A 14,300-nucleotide genomic window follows, 5' to 3' on the forward strand; every position below is an offset into this window, starting at 1 on the left:
TGGTTAGGCTCATTGTCTTGTCTTTCTTTAATAAAAAATAGTTATATAACTATTTCTTTCATTTTCGAAAAAAAGACAAACATGTCAAGTGTGAAATCTTGTAATGCAAGTAGAACCGAATGCATAAGCAGTTTCATAACTAATAGAATAAAAACTAAACGTAACTACACACAGTTCAGGTAACTGTGGACAAAAAGTATAAATGGAATATTGTAAATCATTCTAAAGGTTCAACATACGAGCATCTGTAATAAAAGGAGATCAGACAATCTTTATTCATTTGAATCCATCTGTAACAGCCATCATAATATTTCTTTATTGTTTCCTAATCATTGAACAACTAGAATAGTAGATATGGTGCATGCAAACTTTCTCTTTTATTTTCTTTTCTAAAGGAAAAGAACTCAAACAGCAAGGATTGTATGTGAATTCCTAGAACGAGGGTTGGTAGCCCATTAAGAGAGACCATGACTGAAACAGACAAGTATAATTGCAAGAAGTTCGAGAAAAAACGATCATGTGAATGCTGGAAATAAAACCCCAGAACAGAGGTAACAGTCATACACTGAGACATTGTAATTTCTTTCCATTCCAGAACAAAAATATATGTATGTTCGCATACATTTGAAAAAGGGTCCGAATATAGCCAAATCACTGCTAAAGAGCTGAGTTAGCAATTGGAACCTTAGACGAGGGGTTCAATTCCAAAAAGGTATACACAAACATATTTAATTGAATACAATGAATAGTTACCAAGTCAAATTAACCAGTGAAACCCTAGAAGAGAGTAGGGAGTAGCCTCTAGCTAGTTCTTTCAAATCGTTGTAACCTTAAAAAATTTCGTAGAAAAAAACAAGGGTTTGTGCCAACAACCTAGGTCGCATAGCGACAACAGAAGCATAACAACCAAGGAATACCGGAACTCAATCCAATTACAATGACATAAACTAAATCCAAACAAAAAGGTCAAGATAGTGGCAGAGCCTACCGGAACAAGGACCGTGGCATTCCTACTAAGCGCTCCCACGAACCAAACCTCGAACTGCATAAACAAAACAGGGCAAGCCCGTTAGCAAACTGTCAACTGAAAGCAATAAACGAAGGGCAGAGAACTGTCACCACATTAAGGGAAGAAATTACCTGGAGTGTTGTCCGCACAAGGAGAAAGCAGAACCAGGGGCCACCAACCACAGTGCCAACCTGAGACAGAGGGGCAGAGATGGTTAGAAACAGATTAAGGCGAGGAGTAGAAAATATCATGGAGTGTTAATTTACCTGAATTAAGTCACGAACAGGAGGAGGCCACTGTAGTCGTGACCTGTAGCATGCACAACATAAAATAGCTCTAAATTAGTTGGATAACCATTGAAGAATAATAACAGTGGAGCAAGAACAAACCAAGCGACTGAATAAGACATACAATGAATATTTCACTATGACAATGAACAGAGTCATCACCCTGTGCACAAGGAGCTGAACCCACAAGTCATCCAGGTAAATACAAGTGTCATACTCACAGGAAAAGTAGTCCATGACTGGCACGCACATAATTGTAGCTTAAAATCATACAGTTGCAACACAAAAATTTCCAGACCAAACCCTCAGTGCAGAAGAAATGCAGAGAAAAATGACCCCGTAACAATAGGAGAAAGGGTTTTGGCAAAGACCGAGAATCGGGAAATGCAAACCTAGGTAAGTACCGCCATCACAAAATTAATAAAGACTGTCATAAATGCCACCTTAACAATGTCCATAACTATCTGAAGATTAAGTGTTAACCACAATGTTAAGTCCATAAGAAACTCATCATTTAATCATTTAATCAGTGATTAATATAACATTATATCATTTCAAATCTTTGTTGTGCATAACCGCACAAATCTTTGGGCTAGTCTCATCAATTACACCATAACTTCCAATGTTCTCAGCATACAATACTTGACCATTCGACACAAAAATATAACAAAAATGCACATCCAAAGTACCTTCTTTGGAAAAAATTCAAAGCCATGAGTTTTAATGCACAACAGTTGTATGACGCAATGAAGGCAAACCAAACTCATTCCAACCATAAATGACTTAACTATTCCATATACGCCATGTGGAAATAAAATTGTTATCGCCAAAAAATTGATCATCTAGCCTAATTTACTAGATGGATCAAGGTATACCATGTAAAGCCAATTTTACCCTAGTAAAATTTATTTCACTTTGAGAAATTACCTAATAACCCGCCTTTATTAAATAATTTATAGTTAAACCCATGAGGAATAATTAAATAAATCACTATTTATTTGATTCTCTTCTAGGAATAATTAATTAAACCATTTTTTTATTATTATTCCTTGTTAAATTTGACCCAATCATGAAAAATAAATAGATAAATCATTATTTTTCTTATTTTTCTCTAACAATAACTAATTAATCATTACATAATTACTATTCTTTGTTAAATTTGACTAAATCTCTTAGAAATAATTAAATAAATCATTATTTGTTTATTATTTCTTAACTAATTCATTGAGATAATAAATAAATCATTGATTTGTTTATTATTTCAAAATAAAAGTTTAAATGTTTTTTCCCTCCTAAACAAATATAATAAAATATTCCAAGTGGTTATTCCAGGAATGGGATCAATAATATTTTATTATTTCTCATTATTCGAGGATAACTCAATATTTTGTTATAAATAGGAGGGTTTTCCATTCATTATTGACTTTTGATTATTTTCATTGTTGCACTCATTGTTGTAACTCTGATTATTTTCATTGTCGCACATCATACTTTTGATGGGTTTATGCATTATAGAGGAGAGAAACTCTACAGAAGCTGAAAATGTTTGCAGATAGCCAAGAACCCATCCCATAAAGGGGGACTACTAACATTTATCCACTCTCTTCACAAGTGTTATTATTAAATTATTCTTTACATATCTCGTTTCCATTAGATGTTTTGGGGTTATTACTCTTGCTTTCACTGTTTAACTATGATCATAGCATAGATAAGAATTTTAGCAGGTTTTGTTTCTATAAATAGTTATAAATCTACAATGTTTAGTAGTTACTTCTATTGTTGAGATTGTTGGTCATCCACAATATTAAGTGGGTTCTTTTTGTACATCATTGAGAAGAAAACACTACAGCAAATTGGCGGCTCCGTTGGGTTTTATACTTCAGATCCAAAAACTTGGGTGACCTTTGGTTTTTAGCTTAAGGTTTCTTATTTTTTCAATTATATTAATGTTTCCTACTGTTTTAGTCCTAGATCTGATAAATTTCTGATTTTCGTAAGCTTTCTCATCATCTCCACAGGTCACTGGAACCAGCCACGATAAAGGCGACACTTTTTTTCTGAAATTTGCAGACGAGGACTCTCAAAATAAAAATCAGAGTTTTCAGCCCAAAAGGTGTGATATGGGCTCCATAACACAACTTTCTGCCCAAAAAGTTTGATTTCATAAAAAAAGGTCAAAACCTGTGATTTTTGGGTTTTAGGGTTTTTCACATATCTATTCCTGGGTTTTGCTAAGATTTGTTTGCTGGGTGTTTCATCTATGTCTCATCCCGCTTAGGCCTTCATCCATTATGTTTTACTCATCGAATTCAAATTTAGCCTCCCTTAGGGCTTCTAGTACACTTCCTCCTTTTTAGGAGGAGTTTAGTTGAGTGAGAAGTCTGAGTTCCTGCAACACTTTCAGCCACATTTTCCATAGCTGTAGACTTTTGTTTTAGAACTGATAAGATAGGTTACTACCATCCAAAGTTTCACATTTAAGCTTGTTTGGTCATTCCCATAGGGTCCCATTGGTTGCCCTAGATGTTTCACCCATCTCCCTATCTTTTTGTAGCGATCTTCCCCTCTGGTTTTTTGTTGTTGCTGCACCACTTTTCAGTAGCTTAGAGTCACTTGATCCCAGTCACACTGACATTTATATATCTTGACCATTTCAGTGTATTTTCCATCGGTTTAGCCACCAAGCAGTACAATGTTTGCAATCCCATTTTGGGTGGGATTTAGTTAATTGTTTTGCTGTTTATTTTTTGTTATTTATTTCAGTTTATTTGCAACAAACTTTTTTCCTTTTACAAACATAATCTTGGCTTAATAAATTAATACACTTGCACATACAAGCACACCTTAAGCAAAGGGTGCTTGGTTTACACCACCAAGCCAAGACATAACATAATAAATTTATCTCACTGCATCAGAGACAAAAGATATGTTCTTGATCTCCCTTCACCATTTTCATGTTCTGTGTGTCCTTCCATGATTGCGCCACCAAGGTGCGAGTCATGGAGACTATTAGGCCTTCACCCCCAGTTTCTTCTTAGTTGTATTACTCCTCCCCGTATGGTTTGAGTTCATAGACCTTCGAGTCCCCATCCCGACACTTCTCCTTGTCTTTCTGATTCCTCATCTGATTCTGAACCTCCTTCACCACATATCATCACCATATCTGGACCCACAGCTAGTGCAGGAACCCAAACATGTGGTGGCTCTAGTAATATGCCAATGGTCACATCAAGTAGAACAATCTCATAAATTGTTTCGGCATCCCCCATGCTCCCCTTTATGGCTGGGTTAAGTCTACCGGATCTTAACCAGTTGATAAATGACCCCATACACCATGATGCTAGTTGGCCCTCTATGCCGACGAAGCTTCCCTCAAGCATCCCAAAGTTTGAGGGTATTGCTGGAGAGGATCCTACCAACCATGTCCGATCCTTCCACATGTGGTGTTTGTCCAACTCCATAACCAATGACTCCATTCGTCTTCGGCTCTTCCAATGCACGCTCACTAGAGATGCTGCAAAATGGTATGTAGACCAACCCTCCACCTATCATTCCATTTTCGCGATGCTTGCTAAGACGTTCTTATCTTATTTCCAGTTACCTCTTCGGTACGACACTGGTACTAAGCTTTTGACCACATTCCCTCAATACTCTGCTACTCACCTTTCTAGCCATTTTCAAGAGTGGCATCAAAGAAGGAGCACATATCACGCCCCGCCTTTCGAAGACTGTGTTTATCTAGATTGGTTTCTCAAGTGCCTTTTATCCCCCATTGGGAAAGATATCACGTCCCATTCTCCTCAAACTGAGGAAGCTCTCCAAACTACTTTGAGATATGATCTGACTTATGCTCAATCAAGTTACGTCTATATCATCATTCCAGACCTCCCTTGTCCTGGAAGTGCTAAAGCACCAGGGGAATCTCACATCGTCGACAATATTGTTGGATCCATTTCACACTCTTCACCATACACTCTGCAGAGTTATGGATATCCCCAGGGGGAACCAGTTCCTCCAACATTTATGCCCCTCCTTCTAGCAACATGTTTCTAGGGCCTCAACCCATCTACCAAACTGTCGCTCCTTCTTATGCATGGTTTGACACTCCAAACCCTCAAGCATTAGTGTTGTATCCTCCCATGCATCCTCAGCCCCAACAACCACTTCCCCCTCAGGGAAAAGTGTTTTCACAGCAGAGTGATACCAATCCCCAAAATTAGAAGAAAAAGAATAAGGGGACGGGTAACAAGGGTAACCACGGTAACTAAGGTAACTAGCCTAATGAAGCCCAGGGGAACCAGTCTAACACCAACAACCAACAATAAGGCGGCCATTCCAAGCAGAACAAGGTTATTCATACGAAAAATCCTTGTGCATGTTGTGGTGTACATGGTCACTGTACATATGAGTGTCCTCTTTTACCCCAAATGCACCAATTGTGGGAAGCTCAATCAGTTTCTTAAGGTCAACAATTGCCTCAAAATCCTCCACCACCTCAACTGGTCATGCTCACAAATCCTTTCCCTTAGCAAGGATTTGTTTCTACTTAGCCCCAGCCAAGTCAACAAACCCACCTCCCCCAACCTTCTAGTCCCAGTGACTACCAGATCCTGATGATGAACTCTAATGAGGTTAACCCCTCCAATATCAACCTACAAACTTGGTCACGTCAATATGACAAGCCCTCCATTCATCAGCTACTAAGTCCAAAACCAATGTGTCTGTTGAGCCTCTTATGACACAAAATGGTCCTTTATAGATCCCCCAACCAAAGTTTGAGGACATTCCCAAGATCCCAAAGGGACCATTACGCCATAATGCAGCTTCTAATAGAGCTGCTCATAAATATAGTATAACAGATGACTTGGCACAATCACCTGCTATCATGTCAACTTGGAAGTCCTCCAGTCATGCGCTTCCGAAAAGAAGGCTCTACTAACTTCCTTGGGTGAGGTGGATATTTCCGATGATTGTTTTATTGTCTTCCCAGTTGATACATCATATCAACCCCATTACTTTCATTTATTGCTTTCCAGATACCAGTTAGAGTCTATAATGCCATCATCTCCAAATGCATTATTGACAAAGGCACATCCACCTATGTGATGTCTGTTTTTTTTGGAAATAGCTCAAGTCACCCGAGTTATCCCCCTCCACCATCATCTTGCATGCTTGGAATGGACACTCCTCCCAACCCCTAGGTATGTACCGCAACTATCTAGTGACCCTTGAGGGCAAGGCTTTCCATGCCAATATCAAAGTCATTGATGCCCCTTTGGATTACAACATCCTCATAGGTTGTAGTTACACAGATGCTATGTCAGTTGTCGCATTTGTGGTGTTCCACAATATTTTCTTCCCACCTGAAGGGAATATTGTTACCATTGATCAATTGACTTACTACGAACCAACATCCGTGACCTCCCCCGAGTCCATCAGCTCGTTGATGTCCAACAACCAGTCTTCAACTCCTTGCACCAGTGTCTCGCTCGGAGTCTATAGATAATCCTCATTGATGGGTGCCTTCCCTGGTCCTCCCCCTCCCATTTCCGAGGTTGCTGCGTGCATTTCTATTGAACCCTTTTTGACAAAATTTGATGTCTCAACATCAGTAGACCCTCTATCTACCAGTCTATCATTTACCATTCAAGATGATGCGTATGTGAACCTTATTCCTCAGGTTGATGCACCAAGTAATGTCAGCGCATCATGTTGTTATCCTTCCTCCCATTCGCCAATCTCCCAGCCTGATGAGGACACCATGGAAGCTACGTCTACCCCTGAATACACCTACAATTGAGTAAAGGGGCATTCCTTCATGAGGATTTCGAGGGCCATATCCTTCCTATCCTTCCTAATTCTCCCAATGCGCTCTACCTCAAGAAATGTTGCTCAAAGCACATCCCTTTGATTTGCATGTCTTTATTTCTACAATGAAGTTAGGTAGATTGCATCATCTCATTAGTTGTCTTTTGCACCTTTCCAATGGCTCCATCATCCACACCATATATCAGTCATTACGACAGTGCAAGTCACTTCTCTCGAAATCTAGCCTCGGCAGCTGTTGAGTCTTGAAAATGTCATTCATTTGCATTACACTTTGACTATTATGTCCATTATATCACCTCCATTTCACCTCCATTTCACTACTATGTCACCACATTCATCCCACTTTCATTATCATTGGGCCACCTGTATGTTTTTCCAATCTTTATTATTTCTAAGCCTTTTAAGTGAATCTGTGGTTAAACATTAGAAAATAATGTGCATATGCTTATACCTAACAAATGGGTTGAGATTGTTGACATGTGTAGGTTGAAAGGAGGCTTCTAGAAGACCCTTATGTGGCACTCTAAGGCCAAATTCGAATTTGGTTGGAAAGAATCATGGGATCATGAGGATATGTGTCACATCTCATAATTGTATTATAACTCTAAAAAGACATGTGTCTTATCAGTTCCTATTTTGATTATGACTCTAGAGGTAGAGGGAGAGATTCATGGACTCCCATTAATGAGATGGCTCTCATCTTCTTGTATAAATAGGAGATCTCTCTCCTTCATTTGTTAGTCTTTCATTTAGTCTTTTCTTAGTCCTTTTAGCTTGTTAGTCCCATGGTTTTTGAAAGCTTTTGTACTTTGTACTTTTGAAGAAATTGAATAAAGCTTTGATGTTCTCAACATGGAAGGAGATGTGAAGTAGATGTCATGGAGCATATTAGGATGTAAGTAGAGTAGATTTCATTTTGTAAATATTGCTTTGTAGAATGTAAGGTAGATTAGATTTTTCATTCATGCAATTTCAATTCATGTAAGTGTGTTTAATTTTACTTTGATTTCATGACTAGTGGCATGTGTGATCATCTTGTCTATGTTGCTGACCTTTATTTTTCTGTAGTTTGATTTTCATTAGTATCATTTCTTTAACTTGCACTTCACTTTTTGCTCTTAGATATCAAGTTGTTCATCTATTGATGGTTCTTTCTCCATAATCAAATAACTTTATTGGAGCCAAAATATCACTTAGTACATCTTGGTTTAGTTTGCTTTAAGACTCACATTTCTGACTTGTTCATAACTAGCTGAAAGGAAAAAAGGTTAAGAAAAGGTTAAAGTAGTGTGATTTGTCTCCTTTATGTAGTGTCACTTAGATTTCACATTTCATTTTCATTTTAAATCAGCAACAGAGATACTGGGCCGATGTCATTTAGTCCTTTATTTGATGTCTTTATTTTCCTTTAAGCATTTGATTTCATAGGTGGAAGGGGGCCCCTGCCTTGTATAGTTGTCACTTTAATTTCTTGCATTTCTTTTTCTTATTTCATGTATATTAATGTACAGATGTCTTTACTTTATTTTCTTGTATTTCTTTTTCTGATTTTCATGTATATTAATGTACAGTTTGAATTACTGCATTTTATTTTGTTTTTAACATGTATATTATTGTACATAAATTGCTTTCAAGTTGATTGTAGATTAGTGATGCACATAGCCTTTTAATGAACTAATGACATGATAGAATCATCTTGTCCTTTTGTTGAAGCAGCAAGGATACTGGGTCTCATAGTCATTCTCTCATTATTTGATTATTGCATTTTATTTTGATTGAACTAGTTGTATATTCACACTTTTGTTTAAATACTAACTCCATCAATAACATGTTTTAAGTTCTTTTGAAGTGATAAGTTTTGGAAGTTACCATTAAGGACATAGGCCTTGTCTTGAAATTTTTATCCATACTTGTCCTTTAAAAGTATTCTTAAGACCTTAGAAAGCCAACAAGAACAAAACCCCAAAAACAACATAAACTATAAAACAACGAAGTAAGAGAAAGGTTAACTAAGCACATATAGTGCACCACACTTCATCAGTTTACGATACCCGGATTGATAATTTATGTAGAGCAATTTAAGACATTAAATTGACTAGACATTTTGGCGCCATTGCCGGGGAAGTGTAATTAGGAGACCTTATTTCTTACATCTGAAAAAAAAAGGGTTAATAATTCTTGAGTATGCTCTCCTCTTGCACTTTGTGTGATCTAGAGGATCACAAAAAGGATTGTTAAGTAAAAAAAAAGAAAAATAATAATTCTTGAGTATGCTCTCCTCCTGCGCTTTGTGTGATCTGGAGGATCAGAAAAAGAATTGTTAAGAAAAAATATAGGAGACAAAATAAACTTCAACATTTCAATTGATTCAATAAAAAAAAAATGATGAAAAAAAATGAAACTCAACTGCTTTGATAGGTTCAAATTGTCCAAACTTGTCTGGTTATGGTTTGTAGTGGTCTTCAAAACACTGTATCCTGTTCTAATAAGGTTTTGCAACTTAGCTGCGGAAACTGCCCTGATTCCGCAGCTAGCTGAGAATTCCGCAGCTAGCTGTGAATTCCGCAGCTGTTTCAAGGTTTAGCAGGTTACAGGCATCCAATGAAAAAACAAACCACATGGGCATCTCCAGAATTGTCCCGACATGGATCCTATCCTAGTCACCCAGCTCAGATCGATGAAAAACCAGCCTAGGACCTCAGTCAAAGTCTTGTTTTTAGCATATTTTTCTTGAAGTATTTGCTGCCTGAAATTGAAAATCATTAATCCTTTTTATAAAATTTTACAATTTCAGAGAAGAAAAAAAAGAGAAAAGCAATCTATGGCTATCTCCATTCCTAGTTTTCATTGTGGCTTCAATAAAAAATCTGCCTCCTTGATCAAGCTTTGGCCTGAAATAAACATGCAACATAAAAAATGCATTGTATATATGAGAAAAAAAAGAGGACCGAATTGTGCATTTTTGGAGGTTGGTTCCTGTAGGAGGCATTCATCATTTAGTGGCATATTTTTGAGTTGATTTCACCCTTGGATAGCTACATTATCAGTCAGAAACAGAGAGTTTCTTACATCCCTGCGCTTGTCCTTCAGCCATGGCCACTTTTCTAGCTCGGAGTAGCTTTGATGTTCCTGAAACCACAACCATCTGAACCTCTGCATTGACATTGTGTCTCCGCTTCCTTCAATTATCGGTTGTAGTTGTGTTGGCTACAGAGCAGATTTACGTGAAATCCACCTAGCCACCCAATTCAAATGATTTTTAATCTTCTGAATGTTTTCTGCTGCGAGCAATTCAATTTGATATACCCGATCACTATGTTGAATTCTGCAACCAATTTGGTGGAGTCAGAGGCTTATGAAGACCGATCAGATTCACTTTTAAGAAAGTATGCAATGGAACAACCAATTTTGTGGTTCACATCTGTGATTGCTGGCATCGCTTTGTGTAAGATTTTTTACGATACAACCAAGGTGATCACTCCGCTATACTTCAAAGGCTACTGCAAGCTTGCAAAATTCGAGCAAATTGAATGGAACAATAGGAGTTTCTCTACTGCACATGCAATTCTTGTTTCAGTTGTCATGAAAATAGAATTTCAATAATGGAACAAGCTCATCAAAATTCATATGCTGTGAGTACATCTCAAAACAATTTTTTTTCGGAAATCAATTTCACAGTTGAAAAGCAACAACTCAGGAAAAACGTAAAACACAGAAAAAACGTCAAACTTCAAACGTTCGATTTGCCCAAATGGAGACGAATTTCAAAAAACTAAAACATGGGTTTTTTTGCCAGGTGGGTTAATTAGATAACCAAGAAACCGTTTGAGAAAATTCGTGGTGGTCTGGGAGAAATCTTTGGTTCTTTGGAGCCTCTTTTTTGTCGCCGCGTGAATAAATACAAAAATTAAGTTAATTAACAGATAGTTTGAATGTGTTCTGCGTGTCTGAGGAGGATAAATCCAAATAGGAGTCATCTATGTGCTGTTATTCAAGCCTAATTATAGTCTTATTCGTTGTACTCTTGAGACGTGACCGTAATATCCACAACCGTTTGATGAGATGTGTACACAGTCATCCGATCTGGAAGGTTCCCGCCGTTACTCTACCCATACCATACACCTCACATGCTTTGCTGAAAATTCGTCAAACTCAAGTGATTTATTTGAAGCGAAAGTCAAATCAGTTAATTGCAGCTCAAACGTGTAAATTTCATAGTTCAACAGCGTCTATCGGTAAAGGCAGCCAATTCCAAGATTGAAGACTCAACAAAACATGGCAGTTTTCCAAACAAATAGGTCTCTTCTCCACCACGATCTCCGCAGCCAAAAACTGAAACGTGTATGAAAGCCGTCCGACTCCAAGGGATTTGGTCGTTATTTCATTTCCTTATCACTCCATTCTCACACGCATTTGAACTCATTCTCATGCTTGTCTTCCACTCCTTCACACTTTCACCATTTCCGCTCTCGTTTCGATGTAAACTTCACGTCTCTGTTTTAAACCCCGCAGCTCTGTTTTAAACTCCACGGCTTTGTTTCAAACCCCGCAGTTCCATTTGAAACTCGTATTACCTTGCATAACACTGCGGCTATTCCATTTTCAGCCGTAGTCCATCCATCTTTCTCGTGAGCCTCCTCCTTGAGCATCCATACACAGTCAAAGCTTCAGCCGAAGTTGAGATGGGGAAACTGCTTAGTTTGTTCTTCCCTTGAAAGTCCACACAGCCACTCCATTTCACAGTACTTTCTACACTCTGCACTTTCCGCAGCCAATACAGCGTTTCCGCAGCCAATCCCATATTCCGCAACTGTTTTGTTAAACTCTAGGTTGCAGGTGTCATCAAGCAAAACAAGTCACATGGGTAGCTGGGGGAACGTTGGTACATGGATGGTGTCCTATTCATTCGGTCAAATTTGATGAAAAAGACCCCGGTCAAAGGGAAGTCAAATTGTGTATTATCACAAAGTCGCCACACTGAGTCGCCACACTAAGTCGCTGCATGTCAAGAAAGAATAATAATTTTGAATCAATGAAATGAACAAGTTATTTTCTCACTTTTCTGAAGGTATTGATTAATTTTGGACTGATAATGAAAGGTGAATGGCTAACTTTTTATTCAATATTTTTAGCTACAGAGCTGTTCCCCAATTCCGCAGCCAAAAAAACCTCATTGTTCAAATACCCCTATCTTTCTCATACAAAATCATATTTTGATGATTTAAATACCATTGGAAAGATCTCAACAAGATCTATACAATGATAAATATATCATTAGAGTTTGAAATGGCAAATAATGAAATAAATTGTGAAAAGAAGCAACATCAACTCGAGGCACTAATTCCAAAGCAGGTATAAATTCTTTTGATTTTTCCTTTGAAGAACTTATTTCATTAATACAAATTCTTAGTTTTGTGTGTAAATATCATAACTAGAGAGATTTATCACCTCTCTCCTTTGATAATCTTACATTCCATTGCAGAAGAAGTATTAGTTTTTTTTGTAGGTTCGAGGAGGAAGGACAAATGACTAAAGAGAATGGTGTGTCTCTAAGAGACCAATTTGTTTCATAAGAGGATGATCAGCAACAAAGAGGAAATATGCTGATGTAAAATCAGATCCAAGCACTTGAAAAACTTTCAGATACTATTGTCTCCATCACATCCATCCATCCATCCATACTTCATAATAAACCATTCACCTCATTCCACTCCATACTTTCCACTTACATTCACATACACTTTCCATCTCTTTTTGTCCATTCATAACCCACAAATAAAAGCAAGAGGCTCATTCATATGCTTATTGCCCATTGCCATTTCTACTCTCCATTGCCATCTTCCATTTTCACATTCCATTCCTTGTCATTTTCATTCAGCAAATAAGCCCTACTTCAATGCAAATTATTGAGTCCATAGTCCTTTGAATCTAAGTTCTTTGTAAAAACACCTTGAGGCTTGCATGCCTTAATGGCAAGTCCTCATGCTGACAAACAATGGGAATACATTAATGTCCCTTGTTCGTTAGATCTTCTAGGTGACTCGACATCAGCAAATTCATTCGTACCTAGCAAGATGTGTTTGGGCATCTTGACTCTCATTGTCATCAATGGTGAGAGTTCTCGTGTTGACTAGTGGCATCCATTAATGGCCACTAAGCCAACAATTTCCTACTATGTTCAACATCAGAACATCTTTTCACATAGTAGGAATTGTGCCAATGATTTTTGAAGACCTGAAGACTATTATTTTCAGCATTTTGGAGCAGATTCAGCAAGTTTTAGTAGAAGCAATAAAAAGCCATCTTATCTCTCTATCCATGACTCCTCTTGTTCAGCCACTTGAAGAAGAATATGATCAGAATTTTTCAGCCACTACACATACAACTCATCCATTCCAAAGGGTAAGTGAAGGTACGGCATTTTCTAACTTTTGACCATAGAATTCCATAAAAAGCTAGAATGATAATTGTTGGAAAAACATTTCTCTTCCTCATTTCATAAAATTGCCAATACCATCAGTTGGGGGGGGGGGGGATACATTCATATTCATATCTTGCCATGTCCATATGATATTTACGAGCTCACATACTTCCAACATATATTAATTATTACATTGCTATTATGAGCATACAATGGCTTTTGAAAAAGTGCTTAAAGGATAAATTGGATACAAACAAAATCATGGTTGTCACACAAGAACCAACCATCATGCAATCCAATAAAGATATACTTTGCAACAATAATCAAAATATCATTATGCAAAGTTCAAAGATCAAAATAGAAGGCAACAAAAGAAAAATAAAAATAAAAAATGGTTGTAACACAAGAACCAACCATGTTGCAATTCAAGTGAAACACTTTGCAGAAATATGAAGTTATCAAATGATATCATGCAAAGCTAAGCCAAAGCTCAAGGATCAAAAGAGTTAATGTAATATATATTGCATGACGACATGCAATAGCTTCAGTTGGGGGGTATGTTGAGTCTTGAAAATGTCATTCATTTGCATTACAATTTCACTATTATGTCCATTATATCACCTCCATTTCACCTCCATTTCACTACTATGTCACCACATTCATCCCACTTTCATTATCATTGGGCCACCTTTATGTTTTTCCAATCTTTATTATTTCTAAGCCTTTTAAGTGAATTTGTGGTTAAACATTAGAA

Source organism: Pinus tabuliformis, chromosome 8, assembly GCF_031772625.1.
Source record: "Pinus tabuliformis cultivar Carrire ecotype Pingquan chromosome 8, CPIR1, whole genome shotgun sequence".
Taxonomy (NCBI): domain Eukaryota; kingdom Viridiplantae; phylum Streptophyta; class Pinopsida; order Pinales; family Pinaceae; genus Pinus; species Pinus tabuliformis.